Raw genomic sequence first — 15,922 nt, forward strand, 5'->3', positions numbered from 1 at the left:
ACGAGGGTAATTCCAAAAGGGAGGTCTCCTAATTTTCTATATTAACATAGATCTGTTTATTTTTACAATGGTTTACATCAGTTTACGGCTTGAACATTTAGCTATTTTTCGACATAATCACCAATTCTGTCGACGCATTTTTGTGGACGCTGTGGCAGTTTTTGTATGCCCAGGTCATACCAGCTCGCCGCCAGCTTCGTGGCTCAGGCGGAGAAAGATGCCATCACTGTCGTGATTTTTCTTGGTCTCAGGTGTAAAGTGGTATGCCCAGATTTCGTCACCCATGACAATTGAGTCCAAAAGTTGTCCTGTTCGGCTGCAAGGCGGTGAAGAAATTTGCGGGAAGCATCAACTCGTTGCCGCATGTGGTCCTCAATCAGCATGCGTGGCACTCATCTTGGGCACACCTTCCGGTAGTTCAATGTTTCCGTTAAAATTATGTGAGCGGTGCTTCGGGAAACCTCAGGAACCAACGTACAGAGATCATCCAGGGTGATCCGCCGATCTTCACGCATCCTTTGCTCAACCTATCAACACTGTATCCTCAGAAATTGATGCTCTCCCACTCCTTTGTTCGTAGTGAATTTCGGTCAGACCAGCTGCAAACTCTCTACACCACTTACGAACATTTTTGACATCCATGCACGACCCACCATACACTTCCGTCAACTGGTGATCGATTTCAATCGGCGCAGTGCCCTTTGCGTTCAAAATCCGAATGACTGAGCGCAATTCGTCTCTACACCACTTACGAACATTTTTGACATCCATGCACGACCCACCATACACTTCCGTCAACTGGTGATCGATTTCAATCGGCGCAGTGCCCTTCGCGTTCAAAATCCGAATGACTGAGCGCAATTCGCACTTGGCAGTAACATCCAACGGGAGCTCCATTCTCAACGGCTGCCAAGCCAAGATTGAGCGTCTCAGCGCGGCGCGCGCATGTTTACACACAGCGCGTGAAGCACTCTTCATAACAGTGTGACCAACTGCCACACAAACAGAGTTCTGCACTTATAAAAGAATAGGAGACCTTACTTATGGGATTACCCTCGTACATTAGTGAAAATCTTTGCAGCATGTGAAATTAAAGAAACAAAAGACTCGTATTTACCACAACTTCAGAGACTTGTGGTGTTCAAACAATTGGAATTACGGAACCTTCAGATAAAACACGAAAAGAAAAATCTAGAAAAAATTACAGAGGACAAATCTACTCAAACGCACTATTAGCATGCAACATAAGTATTGCATTGAGGAAACTTTCTATTCCCTTCTTTGTTGTCTAAAAGAAAGAGATAAAAATAAAATTCGAATATTATTCGTGCTATCTTGTAATTACGTGATTTTCAGTTATAGCTGCATTGCTTGTATATTTCTTTTTACATTCGAATACTACACAATCACCTAAATAATATTGAGCATTTGCTGTCGCTTCTGTTCACCGTGAACCTTGCTTCCAACATTTTCCGACTGTCTGTCGGCAGGCTTGTCTTCATCAGGACTCTCACTTTCGTTGTCGCCGTCTTCCTCTTCTGTATGTCTCTGGTCCACCAAATTTTACTGAAACTGGCCTTTGCGGTGCTTAGAGATATTTTGCAGTACAACGAGCACTACTATTAGTTTTGGACTCACTGTCTCTAAAGAAAATCTTACAAAGTTACCGATGATCGGAAATCGTTGCTTCAGTTGACCAACGGCTCTCAACAGAATGGTCTTTTCTCTGCCATCGACGAAACTGAATCGACACTGATCACCAATTCTTGCAGGCTTATGGAGTGACTAACCGTGCACATCCTGAAACACCAAGTAAGTAAAGATCCCCGCTACACACTGAAGTTATACGTGTATGTACGTGAGCTAAGCCAATATATTCTAGTATCATACACGCTACCAGGGCATTTTGCACCTATGCTAGTAAATTTTTTACCTGCATCTACGATGGCCTGCACATTAATAAAGGTACATCCTCTGCGACTGATGTATTTCTCACCACGTGCTAATAGCTTTCTAATTTCTATTTGGGTGCAATGGAAAGCCCCTATAGCAGTTGGTATTCGAAATGTATTTACCATTATAGCTTAGCTGTAATAACTACCTGTATTTTAGATGGGAATAGAATTCAGTCGTGAGATTTAAAAACTATCTGATCCATAACATCGTTCACTGTTTTACGTACAGTTGTTCGCTCAATTCAAAAATCCTCAGCACTTGTCTAGAATTCAGGATCACACTCAAGGAAGAAGTATTCCCATCCGTTTTCGGGAAATCAGGGCCTCTCCACGTGATTCATCACATACTGTGATAAATTCCGCAATTAAGAAATCCACATTTTATGTTTCAAATAGTATGAACTCTCAGGGCTCATTTAAGGCTCAAGCGACACAAGCCACCGCTTGCAGTTCCAAGCTGAGTGGGGCGCCAAAGGCCCCACAACTGTAAGATTTCTGCAGGGTGTTGGGGAATTCCCGTTATGAGCATCTGCGACTCGTAGATGGGAGTGAGTAAATAATACGAGTATTTTGAATAGGATCCCGTGTCCGGAAATGTCAGTCAACGACGCTATAGAGAATCAAAGTTAAAATTGCCGGCACCTGTAAATGTATGCACACACAAGCTGATTCCGTGATGATGTTAGAAACTTTTTAGAATTATGGAAAGGAACAAAGGCATCAATTTGAGATAAGGATCGGTGTACAGAAAGGAATGAATCTAAAGTTATAAGTGAAAACCGCTCTGATAACTTTGACAGTGGAATACATGTACTGGTACGGCTGTTGCTAAGATTAGAAGGGTAGGCAATTTTCAGAGATGGTCGTATGGACCAAAACATGAAAAAATATCTAGTAAACATGGGCTCTACAGTGCATATCTTAAGAGCTACTAGCACTTGTTCAATAGAGGGGATGTTTTTCACAGTAACGAAGATGAACAAGTGCTCATAGTGCCTCACGTACGCATTTTAGAGCCCATGTTTAATTAACATTTTTTCTTGCTTTGGATGACGAGTCCGAACATGGGTTTCTACTCAAAACATTATGTACCCAGTTCAAATGGTTCAAATGGCTCTGAGCACTATGGGACTCAACTGCTGAGGTCATTAGTCCCCTAGAACTTAGAACTAGTTAAACCTAACTAACCTAAGGACATCACAAACATCCATGCCCGAGGCAGGATTCGAACCTGCGACCGTAGCGGTCTTGCTGTTCCAGACTGCAGCGCCTTTAACCGCACGGCCACTTCGGCCGGCGTACCCAGTTCCCTCCAATTGTTCTAGAAGATTGTAACGGGAATTTGAAAACACCCGGGATACAGGACGTATGACAATTAGTAGCGGCCACTCGGGGCGCCGACCAGAGAGGGACGCCAGGGCCAGTCTTACGCAAGTACAGTAAGTAGAGAAAACTGCACAGGTTGAAGTGTTGAAAGGAAGATGTGGGAAGTGGGGGCGCCAAATGACAAGTCACTTGTGTCTAAAATTGTTCTCGAAGCAGCCCTGAGAGCACTTCACATCTACTAATATCCCTCAGAGTCTGATACCTTTTCTCATGTCTCACCGGCGGGAAAACAGCCACGGCGCAGACTGACAAACACTGGTTAAGAGAAATCATGCCCCACCACCGTCTTACGAGTAACCTAGATGTAAAGTCTTAGTCATAAAAACTGACCGCCGACCGGCTGCCACGGAGACTTAGTCCAAGACATTCACTTAATGTGGCCAATAAAACCGACCGCCCCTGACAAAGCTAAGTCCGGCCATCTGCAAAATCTAGCAACACTGCAAAATGGAGAAGTGGCAGAAGGAAGTGTTGTCTACTTCTGAGTTGTTGTTGTGTTATGTGAGCCTGTGGTCTCGTCAGTGTCGCCTTGCGCGTCGGGCGAGCGGGTCGTCATTTACTTCCGTTCCGCCTATGCCACGGCGCCGCAGCTACTCACAAGGGGAAGGCCTCAGAGACGGCCAACCGATTCGACTCAGATTTGGCAGGTCGCTTGTGTACAACCTAAAACGAAGAAATCTAAGATATTTTGGGTCAATACCCCCACGTTTTTGAGAAAATCACCCCTAAGGGTTATGACGAGCTATCGACTCAAAATTCGCGGGATCGATAGATAATTGTAAATAGAGCATATTTCATCATGAGGTATGGGGTCCGAAAACGCATACTTTTACACAAATCGAGGTAAGAAACTTTTACAACTGCCGCGTCTGTACCCACACGATTAACGCCTGTCGCCTACAGCGTTGATAGCGCAACGGCCAAGGTAACTGGCTGGGAATCAGAAAACCCGGGTTCTAATCTCGAAGAAACCTAGCGGATATTATTCTTTTCGTTCGTATTTTTCCCTATTTCAATTGATAGGGATAGGAGGATTAACAAGGTAAGTAAATTAATAAGGAATGTTAATAATAAGGTAGGCAAACTAATTTCCCAAACGCCGTGAGTTAGTAAGGAATTAAACTTTTAAGCCTTGTCACATGAAAACAACTCCGAGTAAAAGTGCCGCGACTTCCTGACGAGGGATCACAGATAGCCAACCGTGCGACGCTTGTTTACAACGAGGCACGGAATAGAATGCACGCGGGGAGAGTTATGTTGTCCCGGTTGCCTCTTCGTCATATCATAGGGGAGGAACAGTGTAGCCGTCGAAAGACTGCATTCATTAGATGGTCTTGGTGCCGTGAGTATATTTGTTTCGAATGTTTATATGACAAGTACCATCCATGTAGTTGTTCGAAGAAAAGTGAGGACAGGTAACAGTGACTGGAAGAGCCATTGTAAAGTGACCTAGAGTAACATTTTAGTTGTTTACTATTCCAAGACGCTACGGTCGCAGGTTCGAATCCTGCCTCGGGCATAGATGTGTGTGATGTCCTTAGGTTTGTTAGGTTTAAGTAGTTCTAAGTTCTAGGGGACTGATGACCACAGCATTTAAGTGCCATAGTGCTCAGAGCCATTTGAACCATTTGCACTATTCCAAGAGGTTTGAGAAATTTATTTGCCTACTTTATTATCATTCCTTGTTGATTTACTTACGTTATTAACCCTCCTATCCCTATTAGTTGAGGTACGGAAAAATACAAACCAAAAGAATAACATCCACTACGTTTTTTCGAGATTCGCAGCCAGTTACCATGGCCGTTGCGCTATCGGTGCTGTCGGCGAAAAGCGTTGACCATGTGGAATACAGAAGCGGCAGTTGTAAAAGTTTCGTACCCCAATTTCTGGAAGAGTATGCGTCATCGGACTCCATACCTGGTGATGAAAAATGCTCTATTTACAATTATCTATCGGTCCCGCCAACTTTGAGTCGATCGCTCGTCATAACTTTTAGGGGTGATTTTCTCACAAACGCGGGGGTGTTGACCCAAGATATCTTAGATTCCTTCGTTTTAGGTTGTACACAAGCGACCTGCCAAAGCTGAGCCGAATCGGTTGGCCGTGTCTGAGGCCTTCCCCTTGTCAGTCTTGTTGGTGTATCGGCTGGAGTCACATGGTAGTTGCGTAGTGGAGTTTGTTGTCGTTTTCTCTCGGAGGAGGTGTTTTCTGCCCGCGCCATGGTGTCTGTCGAGTTTCCTAAGTCTATTCCTCGTCGAGCTACTGTTCATTTCAGTTTTGACAAGAGTATGCGCCGTGTTCAGCCCGCTCTTTAGAAATTCATGATTGGTTGGCTGATGTTATCCGTGTTACACCTGATCAGGTAGATACTGCTTACTTTGATTCTGATTCGTGTGCATTCCTTGTGAAGTTTTATGATCCCGTTCAAGTAGAACGACTCCTATCTCGGGTTGGTTCTAAAGTGTTGTTTACACATCGAGATGGTTCCGTTAGTCAAGTCCTCCTTGAAAATGCGGCACTCGAGTATACTCCGGTTAGATTTTATAACCTTCCTCCTGAAGTGGACGATTTATTTCTTGAAACAGCGTTGCTTCCGTTTGGAGTAATATTGCATATCCGAGAGGTCAGCACAACATCGCTTCCAGTGTTATAATGGTATCCGGACTGTGGACATGTGCGGTAAAGAGAATATTCCTTCCCACTTAACTGTTTGTGGTTACCGGATCCATGTTACGTATGCAGGGCAAGAAGGAACCTGTTTTCTCTGTAACGAAAGCGGTCATCTCAGATCCGATTGTCCGCACCGTACTACTGTCCTGACGTCGTCTTATCAAAAACGTCTTCCTTTAACGTTAGCAGACATAGTGTCTTCGCAGTCTACTGACAGTCAATCTCCAGCTTTAAGCGATGTTGAGGTAACATTAACCCGTACTCCTCGCGAATTTCCACCGTTACCGACGCGTCCCGGTGCGGCCTCTGTCCATGAGGGGACGACAGCTCCTGCAGCGCAGGTCAAACGCCGGAAGACTGACAAGGGGAGGCCGCCAATTGTGAAATTCAGATTCGATTCATACTGTGCATAATAAAAGCTCATGGCCAGAGGTGTAATGTGGCAAAGCACCAAGATGCACTTCTCAGCCGTTGTCGAGAAAATCGACAGTTAAAAGAAACCGTTGCGGTGAAATACTCTCTACGATTTATAATTTTCTACAGCGTCGTGGCGCAGCGGTAAGCGCTCGGGTTCGTAATCCGAAGGTCGCCGGATCGAATCTCGCACCATGCAACCCTTTTTTTTAGTATTTGTTTTTTTGTAATTCATATATATAATTCCCGGCAATCAGTTGCAACAATTATGCATATAATAAGTTGTTGAAAGTCGTTTGTCGTGGAAAAACTGGCGACTTCGAACATCATTATGTTTTCCGCAAACAAAGTTGTATTTCACAAATGTTAATAATTGTCTTCATAATGTTAACCACGTATAGTTAACGGAAGACGTGGAAACGGTATTCCGAAACGAATACGTATAGCGTAAGTCAAACGTTCGAATTAGAATAGAGACCCCACGAACACAAATTTGCTGTGGCAGGTATGAAATATAAACTCCGTTACTCGCTCGTTACACTTGAAGGACAGATGTTGAATGGGCCGAATCGAGCCGCCGCATAACAGCGTAGTTGCCTGCTAACTTCGAAAGAAGGTAGATGCGGTCCCTAGCGCAACTTATAACATCGTCGAAAATCAGTGCGGACGGGAGAGCTTTGGTACACCCTGTTACAAAAACGGAAAAATGAAGGCGGTCCAATTGGAGAGCGATCCGCCTTCACCAACATGCATAAGCAATTCATTAATAGTTTTTATATATATATATATATATATATATATATATATATATATATATATATATATATATATTTGAATTACAAAAAACTAATAATAAGAAAAGCTTGCAAGGCGCGAGATTCGATCCGGCGACCTTCGGATTACGAACCCGAGCGCTTACCGCTGCGCCACGACGCTGTAGAAAATTATTAATCGTAGAGAGTATTTCACGGCAACGGTTTCTTTTAACTGTCGATTTTCTCGACAACAGCTGAGAAGTGCATCTTGGTGCTTTGCCACATTACACCTCTGGCCATGAGCTTCTATTATGCGCAATATGAATCGAATCTGAATTTCACAATTGGCGGCCTCCCCTTGTGAGTACGGTACAGATTTCGAGAGCGTCCGTCTCCAGTCTCGTTCTTCTGATACGGCGTTGACAGAGGGTAAACCTACTGGTGATATTGAATTGTCTACTGAAGTTAATTGTGATTTTGTCTTCCTGGATACTCTGCTTTTCAATGTCGTCCCTGAAAATTCTACTCGTATGGCTATGCTTTATCGAGGTGGAATCCCACTGACGGCCTTGAAACGCTAGATGACGGTCGCGGTAGCCTATAGGTTGTAGTTTTTGTGGTGTCACCGCCAGACACCACACTTGCTAGGTGGTAGCCTTTAAATCGGCCGCGGTCCATTAGTATACGTCGGACCCGCGTGTCGCCACTGTCAGTAATTGCAGACCGAGCGCCACCACACGGCAGGTCTAGAGAGACGTCCTGGCACTCGCCCCAGTTGTACAGCCGACTTTGCAAGGAAAGGTTCACTGACAAATACGCTCTCATTTGCCGAGACGATAGTTAGCATAGCCTTCAGCTACATTTGCTACGACCTAGCAAGGCGCCGTATTCAATTGATATTGAGATTCTATTAATGTATCATCAAGAGCGATGTTCTACAAATGTGGATTAAAGTTAAGTACTCCAGAAGCTACGTACTTTTCTTTATAGCATTCATTACGTATCCTGTTTCAGACCTCACGCCAGCCTGCGTGAGTTTAAGCGCGTGCCTTTCGGCTTCCTCTCATTGTGTCTAGGCTGTCTTGTCTAGACACAACAGTTTTTATGACCTCACCTTAATTTTTCTTTACGCTCCGTCTAGATCCAGTCGTTGATCAGATCGCGCTTGGCTTTGTAAAGAAGAAGTTGTTTATTTACTCTGACGGAACCCGCTCAAGGTTTTGTTGGGGGGCGATTTTAACTGCGTCTTACATCGTGTAGATCAGACCCCCAGTTATAGATATTGTCGTAAACTTAATGATATGGTGACGTCTTTGCATCTCCAAGATGCTTGGGTATCCTACAATGATGCGGTTTACGTTTTTTACAGGTACTTCAGGTACCCGATTGGACCGCTTTTATTTATCTGCACCCATCTGTAGTCAGCTTCTATCTATTGATGTAATTCCTGCAGACGTATGGCGGCGGACAATCCAGTCCCAGGCGCATCATCCCTCAATTGTAGAAGGGTTGGTTACCTTTTCTAAACCTCGGATTCGAAATACACTCAAGCATTTTAGCGATGAAAAAGTGGCTGAAATAAGGCGAACTATGGAATTTTATTATGCTGTCTTCCACGATCTTTACGATAATGCTCGTGATGCCCCCTTGAGAGTCGTAGACATCCACCGTGTGAAGAAGAAACTTTTACAACTCAAACGTAGGCAAATGGATGGTATCCGTTTGCGTTCCCAGCCTCGTTCAACCGTACAGGATGAGTTGGCCTCTCTCTATCATCTTCTTCGGCTTTACAAACGATCTCAAAGGACTTGTCTTACTACCACTCGTTCTCTAGATGGGCGTGAGTGGACCTCCCAATCTGATATCATGCTTGAACTTTACCAATACTTTTCCGAACTTTACACTGAAGTGAATTAAGACGGTCTGTCGTCTGTTGGTTTTACCTCCTTCCTTGATAGTGTTGTTACGCCAGCTCTCCAGGAAGAGTTGGTCCCTGATAGGAGATATGATAACTTCTATGGTGAATGAAGTATTCCACGGAGGCCTTATCCCGTCCAGCTTTAAGGTTGCTAAAATTGTCCTGATCCCCAAGAGCCCGGGAGGTTTGCCTGTGGATCAGATGAGTCCGATAACCCTCTTCAACTATGATTACAAAACAGTGGCGCGAGCGGTAAATAGCAGGCTATCGGTGTTGTTGGCTACCATCATCGCGAGCCATCAAAGTTGTCTTCCGGGTCGTACTCTCCTGACTCCCGTTGCTGCATTTAGTGCTCTAATTTCGATTGCTTCCACCATTCCCGTGCCAACCGCTTTGCTTTTCATTGACTCTCACCATGCGTTAGACCGCGCTATCGATGGATTTCTCATGCGAGTATTGACGACTGTTGGTTTTAACGATGCTGCACGATGGTTGTTTAGCTTTTTAATTACTGGTATTTGGGCGTCCATTAACGCAAATGGCTGTCTTAGTTCCCCCATCGCTGTGTGTCAGGCAGTCCTTCAAGGGAGTCCATTATCTATCTATCTGGAACCCTTATTGCGATCTATAGCTGCTCGTTTGGGTGGCTGGTCGCTGTTGGGAGAAAGGTTTACCGCTCTTGCATATGCTAATGAGGTTACGGTTCTTCTCTGTACTCCTGATGATATACCACTGCTGAAGGAGATTTTGGATTCTTTTTGTCATCTTACGAGAGCGCGGGTTAATGACCGAAAGCGTCGCTTACTCAGTTTGCGAGGATTTGATGCTGTTGAAATTCCAAGAGCTTATAAGGTCACCTGATATCGATTGTTAAGTGTTATAATTTACAGTTGTCCGCTAAAGATGGCTTCGATACACTGGAAGTCTGTCTCCGATAAGATTCAGGGAGCAATCATTGAATACGAGCGTCGCTCTCTCTCACTTCTTAATAAGGTCCGGGCAATGGAAACGTATGTGTTAAGTAAGGCTTATTTTATTGCGCAGATCTTTCCACTTTCTGCGATGATGTACCGCTAGTTGCAAAGTTTAACTAGTAGGTTTATCTGACGCATCTCTGTATCTCGCGTGCGTTATGGGGTAATGGTGGGGTAATGGCGGGCCCCCCAGTCACTTACAGCTCGCCTTCATGACTGTATCCGACCGGCGAGTTTAACACTTCCATTAGCTATTGGTAGGATTAGTTATAAACTAAGGCACGTTAAGGACTTTTTTCTTGAAGTCCGTTATTTAAGGGTAAATATAATTTCCCAAGCGAATCTCTCCCTAAAAATGCTGTTATGTCGCTAGCCAAATCCTCATAGCATTCCCTCTTTGGAGGCCCTGTCGCCAGAAACGAATTGGAAGATTGTTTGGTCTAACGTTAGCCTCCTGATTTTCCCGATGGAAGTTGCGTCCTCGTGTAGCAAGTTGTTCATGATATTGTACCTACCAAAGTGCGACCATTTCGTATTGGCCTCATTGTAACGGATCGCTGCAATCGTTGCCATGAAACATACTTTATATCATCGGTTGATCTCCTGCGGTTATGGTCATTGGAGATGGTGTCACCGACAACTGGCTTTTCTTCTCAGGACGTCGGAGGCGGCTATCTCGGGGGAGATTCTCGTGCGTCCAGATTCAGCCTTCTTTCCTCGATCGAAGAACAATGTCATCAAGTGGATTGTTGGAAATTATGTCCACTACGTAACGACGAGTGAATGAGTGAATATGACGCAGATCCGAGTCCCTTTTCCCAATATATGGCCACAGCCCATTGGACGTGGCTCAGGATGCCACGTTATCGGGAGTTTTTTCTAATATGCTGTACCTTCTTTTTCATCGGCAAGGAGTTGGATGAGTTGAAATCCCCCATTTTATGTGGACACTCTTCTTCGGATTCAAATGCTACATAATGTAGAAGTGACAGAGGAGAAAAGGTGTGGGCACGTTAAAATTAACGCCATATTCCTTCATTTACGTTTTCCTCATTTAACAGTTTTGTTTTTGTCGAAATGACTTATTTTGTTTTATTTTTAATTGATTGTCTTAAATAAGTGCTTTGGAGGGACGAAAAAATGGTTCAGTCTGATAAAGCGTCTGCGATGTAAGCAGGTAAAAACAAGTGATTAGCGTTCAAGTTTCTCAAGACAAACGTATATGAGGCCACGGTCGACGCCCGCTTCATCCATTTTCCTTTTTTTTCATCACTGGTCATATTATTTAATTTATTCGACATTTCAGAGGTAATAAAAAACCACGTGTATCTGCATGACGTTTTATTGGTAATCGTTGTGCATTCTAAACTTATATTCGCGTGTTCGCATCTGAATGTACCTCTTTTTTACCAAATTTCGGCCCTCGTCTAAAGTTATGAGTCTGATTGAACATCGAAGATTCGCTTCACATTCTACCCACCAGTAATAACAAATACTTCCAGAAACAATTCCGCAAAACAACTCGTGGTTGCGTCGCGATCAGAATAGCTTACGCTCGAGCGTTTCCTCGCGCTGCAGCGGCTACAGGCTACCGGCCAGACGCCTGAAACCGGGCGCCGCCCAGGTGAACGCGGCGTGACGCTATCAGTGTATGCATCAACTGTTATTTTCAAATTTGAAGTTCTAGTTATTATCTTGCAGTCAAGCACTGGATTTTGAATACTTAAAAATCATGAACTACGGTTAAGCGTTGTAAAATTGGGTCGTAAGTGGAAAAAGATGTAACATCTGCAACATTGTATTTGGGTTGTTTGGGTGAGGAGACCAGACACTAAGGTCAACGGTGTCATCGGATTAGGGATGGAAGTCAGCGGTGCCTTTTCAAAGGAACCATCCCGGCATTTTTATGGAGCCATTTAGGGAAATGACGGGAAACCTAAATCAGGATGGCCGGACGCGGGATTGAACCGCCGTCCTCCCGAATACGAGTCCAGTGTGCTAGCCACTGCGCCATCTCGCTCGGTAGCACTGTATTTACTTTTGGTATAATAAAGGGGTGAATGGAGAGTAGGCAGCTCGAAAGATTTGAACTGTGTGGAGCGAGTGCTTTTGGGAAAAATACACCTGAAAACGATATTCTTGTTTCACCAAAGATCTTTCTAGCATGTACGATTTTCCACATTAGGGAAGCATCGACTACTGATATAAGTGATGGATTACCATTTAACCATCATGTGACATTTTCATTCAACAGGCTAGGTTCAGAAGTCTGGTGTAGGAGTACTTCATCCTCTAATTCGAAACAACAAAAATCAATTGAGTGACTATTATTGCAGTTTTGTTTGAACGTCATCAGGTCGCTCATTGAGCATTCCCATGCAATACTGTTACTGGTGACGAGTTATGATGCCTTTATCGCTAACTTTCTAAGAAGAAATGAAAGGCTGAGACCTATCAAAAAACGTAAACTCGAGCAAAGAGTAGTGTGAACATAATATTTTCCATCTGATAACGCCAAAAGTGTGTTTTGCACTAGGAATTCTTCCACAAGGGTGTGACCATCAAAGCTGGAATTTCTTGCCAACAATTGAGACACCTTTCGGTCGCGATGCAAGCAAATCGACCGACAAAACTACATCAAGTGTGATACTGCATGATAACGCACTCTGCTGATATGGGAAACAAAACTATCCAGGAGATTGATGGGGATGTCATCTCTCGGCCACTTGTCCCTCTGCTCGTATACTCGTAAAATTTTACCTTTCCCACTCTTGATCGATCAACCATCAAGGCAATTCATTTCTAGACGAAAATGCTCTTCAAACTACACTGCTTTAATGACATCGTTAGAACCAGTAGGTTTCTATAGGCGTAGAATTTTTAAATTACTTTAGCGTTGTCTGAATGTTTAGATACTGTGAAAGAATATACTGTTGCTGATTAATTTCTCTTTGATGATTACTGTTGTGTTCAATAAACTAATGGAAAACACAATTGAAATATTCACTGTACTAATATAGATTAAATTGAACTTGCAACACCGACATTGGACTGTTGATGACTGGAAACATGTTGCCTGGTCGGACGAGTCTCGTTTCAAACTCTATCGAGCGGATGGACATGCACGGCTGTGGAGACAACCTCATGAATCAGTGGAACCTGCATGACAGCAGGGGACTGTTGAAGCTGGTGGAGGCTCTGTAATGGTGTGGGGCGTGTGCAGTTGGAGAGATATGGGACCCATGATACGTCTAGATACGACTCTGCCGGGTGAAATGTCCATTGTGCATTCCGACGGACTTGGGCAATTCCAGCAGAACAATGGGACACCACACACGTCCAAAATTACTACCGAATGGCTCCAGGAACACTCTTCTGAGTTCAAACTTTTCCACTGGCCACCAAACTCACGAGACATGAAAATTATTGAGTTTATCCTGGATACCTTGCAACGTGCTGTTCAAAAAAGATCTCCAGCCGTCGTACTCTTACGGATTTATGGACAGCCCTGTAGGATTCATGGTGTCAATTCCCTCCAGCATTACTTCAGACATTAGTCGAGTCCATGCCACGTCGTGCTGCGGCACTTCGTATCTTCCTTACAAACTAATCAGCATCCTAATCGTTAGCTGAGCGACTTTCCCCGGTGACTGTCAGCTGTCGAATGCCATGTCGATTTTCCACTTTGATAGGCAAATTTCGGTCGCTGCATACAAGTTACTACCACCAAGTTGTTTGTTAAATGCAACTGCTTTTTCCTTTATAATCGGGCCACTGACTGGAATTCCTTAAGTACGTTGTTGTATGAACCATCTATAAACAACTACGTCCAGTTCTTCATTCTCATTATTTCGCATAAACTGCCGTTTTACCGACTCACTATCCATTTGTGTTGAGTACTGTCGAATAACATCTTCTTTCTTTTTGATGACATAAATAGTCACTCGTCCAACGCTGAACTCAGCAGCAATGGCTTTCTGCGAAAAACCTCGATTGAACTTACCTAAAATTTCGAGTTTCTGCTTGAGGTCTAGCGTAACGTGTTTCCTTTTAGAAGACATGATTCAGAACTGTAAAGAAATCTACAATTTCAAGTACAGCATATAAAGCATTGTTTAAGTAAGCATTGTTGCGCACGATAATTCATTGTGCTCGTGTTTTTGGGTGTGCCGGATTACTGAGAGGCCTGACTACTGAGGACGGATTAGCGAGAGTCTAGTGTATCACATTCTCAACACTCTCCGATTATTCCTACAATTCCCGGTAGACATCTATGCAACAGCAGAATCCGAACGGATGCTTTACATAAGATTGAATCAAAAGAAACTACGCACAGAAAAATACGTACGAGGCGAAACGCAGTCATATATGACTGAAACATTTACGACATTAGAACAATGGTGGTCTTACCCTCATCATCCATAGGAAATGCGATATACATCCACGAATACACTCAAGAGACCATGACCTAGATGATAAAATATGGACGACCTAACTCCTCCATAGCATTCACATGCAACTCGTCGTGGCCAGAAATCAAATAACACCTAAGGTGCAGACAAGCCCCCATCCACTGAGACGACCTAATAGTCCGAGTTTTCCGACAAAAACAGATTTATTGAAGCCATCCCATAATCTTGGGAACCGTTAGGTGCTGGATGAACAATAATGTCAGTTTAATTAACCAGTCTATTAAAATTAATGTCTCACTAGTTGCAAGTTTATCTTGTTCCAATCAGGTAAGGAAAACAGAAATACCTCAATACAAAGAAAATGAATTTAATCCTTTGCAGCCGGCCGTTGTGGCCGAGCGGTTCTAGGCGCTTCAGTCTGGAACCGCGCGACCGCGTAGGTCGCAGGTTCGAATCCTGCCTCGGGCACGAATGTGTGATGTAGTTAGGTTAGTTAGGTTTAAGTAGTTCTAAGTCTAGGGGACTGATGACCTCAGATGTTAAGGCCCATAGTGCTCAGAGCTATTTGAACCATTTAATCCTGTGCAAATTTAGTAATGATTGGTACCGGAATAATGGACTGATAAGCTGTTAAGGAATCTTAAGACAATTTCAAAAAGAGATTCTTGCTGGGCATTAAAGGAAACAGTTCAACTCGATGTTTATTTCACTGTAAATGAGAAATTTTACGCAACCGTATACGTGAAACTGCAAATAACTACACAGTAGGAAACGTCAGTCATGAAATAATGCTTGTCTTAAGTGCCCAATTCAGTCAGGAGTCTGACCTGTAAATAAGCATACAGGACATGGGCTTATGTACTTTCCAAATGTAGAGAAAGTCAACATTGACAACACATTGTTCCTCGCAAAGCTGAAACATGTTCACATTTTCGGTAAACAAAATGAAGATGTTTCTGTAAACGTCTATAGTTTCCAACATTCGGAATATGAATTGACTGAGACAGAAGACAAGACAGAGAACGAAAAATTCTGAATTATCCCACTGCATATTACCATCCAGAGAAACATGTAAATATATGAATGCTGCAGGTTGACAATAAATAAAAAAATACTTGTCGAAATCAGCACAGAGTGATAATATTGCGTGTCAGTATTCATTTATTGTGTGTGAACGCTACCTGTGTTATTTTCATTCCAATAAAAATTACGTACATACACTCCTGGAAATTGAAATAAGAACACCGTGAATTCATTGTCCCAGGAAGGGGAAACTTTATTGACACATTCCTGGGGTCAGATACATCACATGATCACACTGACAGAACCACAGGCACATAGACACAGGCAACAGAGCATGCACAATGTCGGCACTAGTACAGTGTATATCCACCTTTCGCAGCAATGCAGGCTGCTATTCTCCCATGGAGACGATCGT

Source organism: Schistocerca nitens, chromosome 3 (genome assembly GCF_023898315.1).
Source record: "Schistocerca nitens isolate TAMUIC-IGC-003100 chromosome 3, iqSchNite1.1, whole genome shotgun sequence".
NCBI lineage: Eukaryota > Metazoa > Arthropoda > Insecta > Orthoptera > Acrididae > Schistocerca > Schistocerca nitens.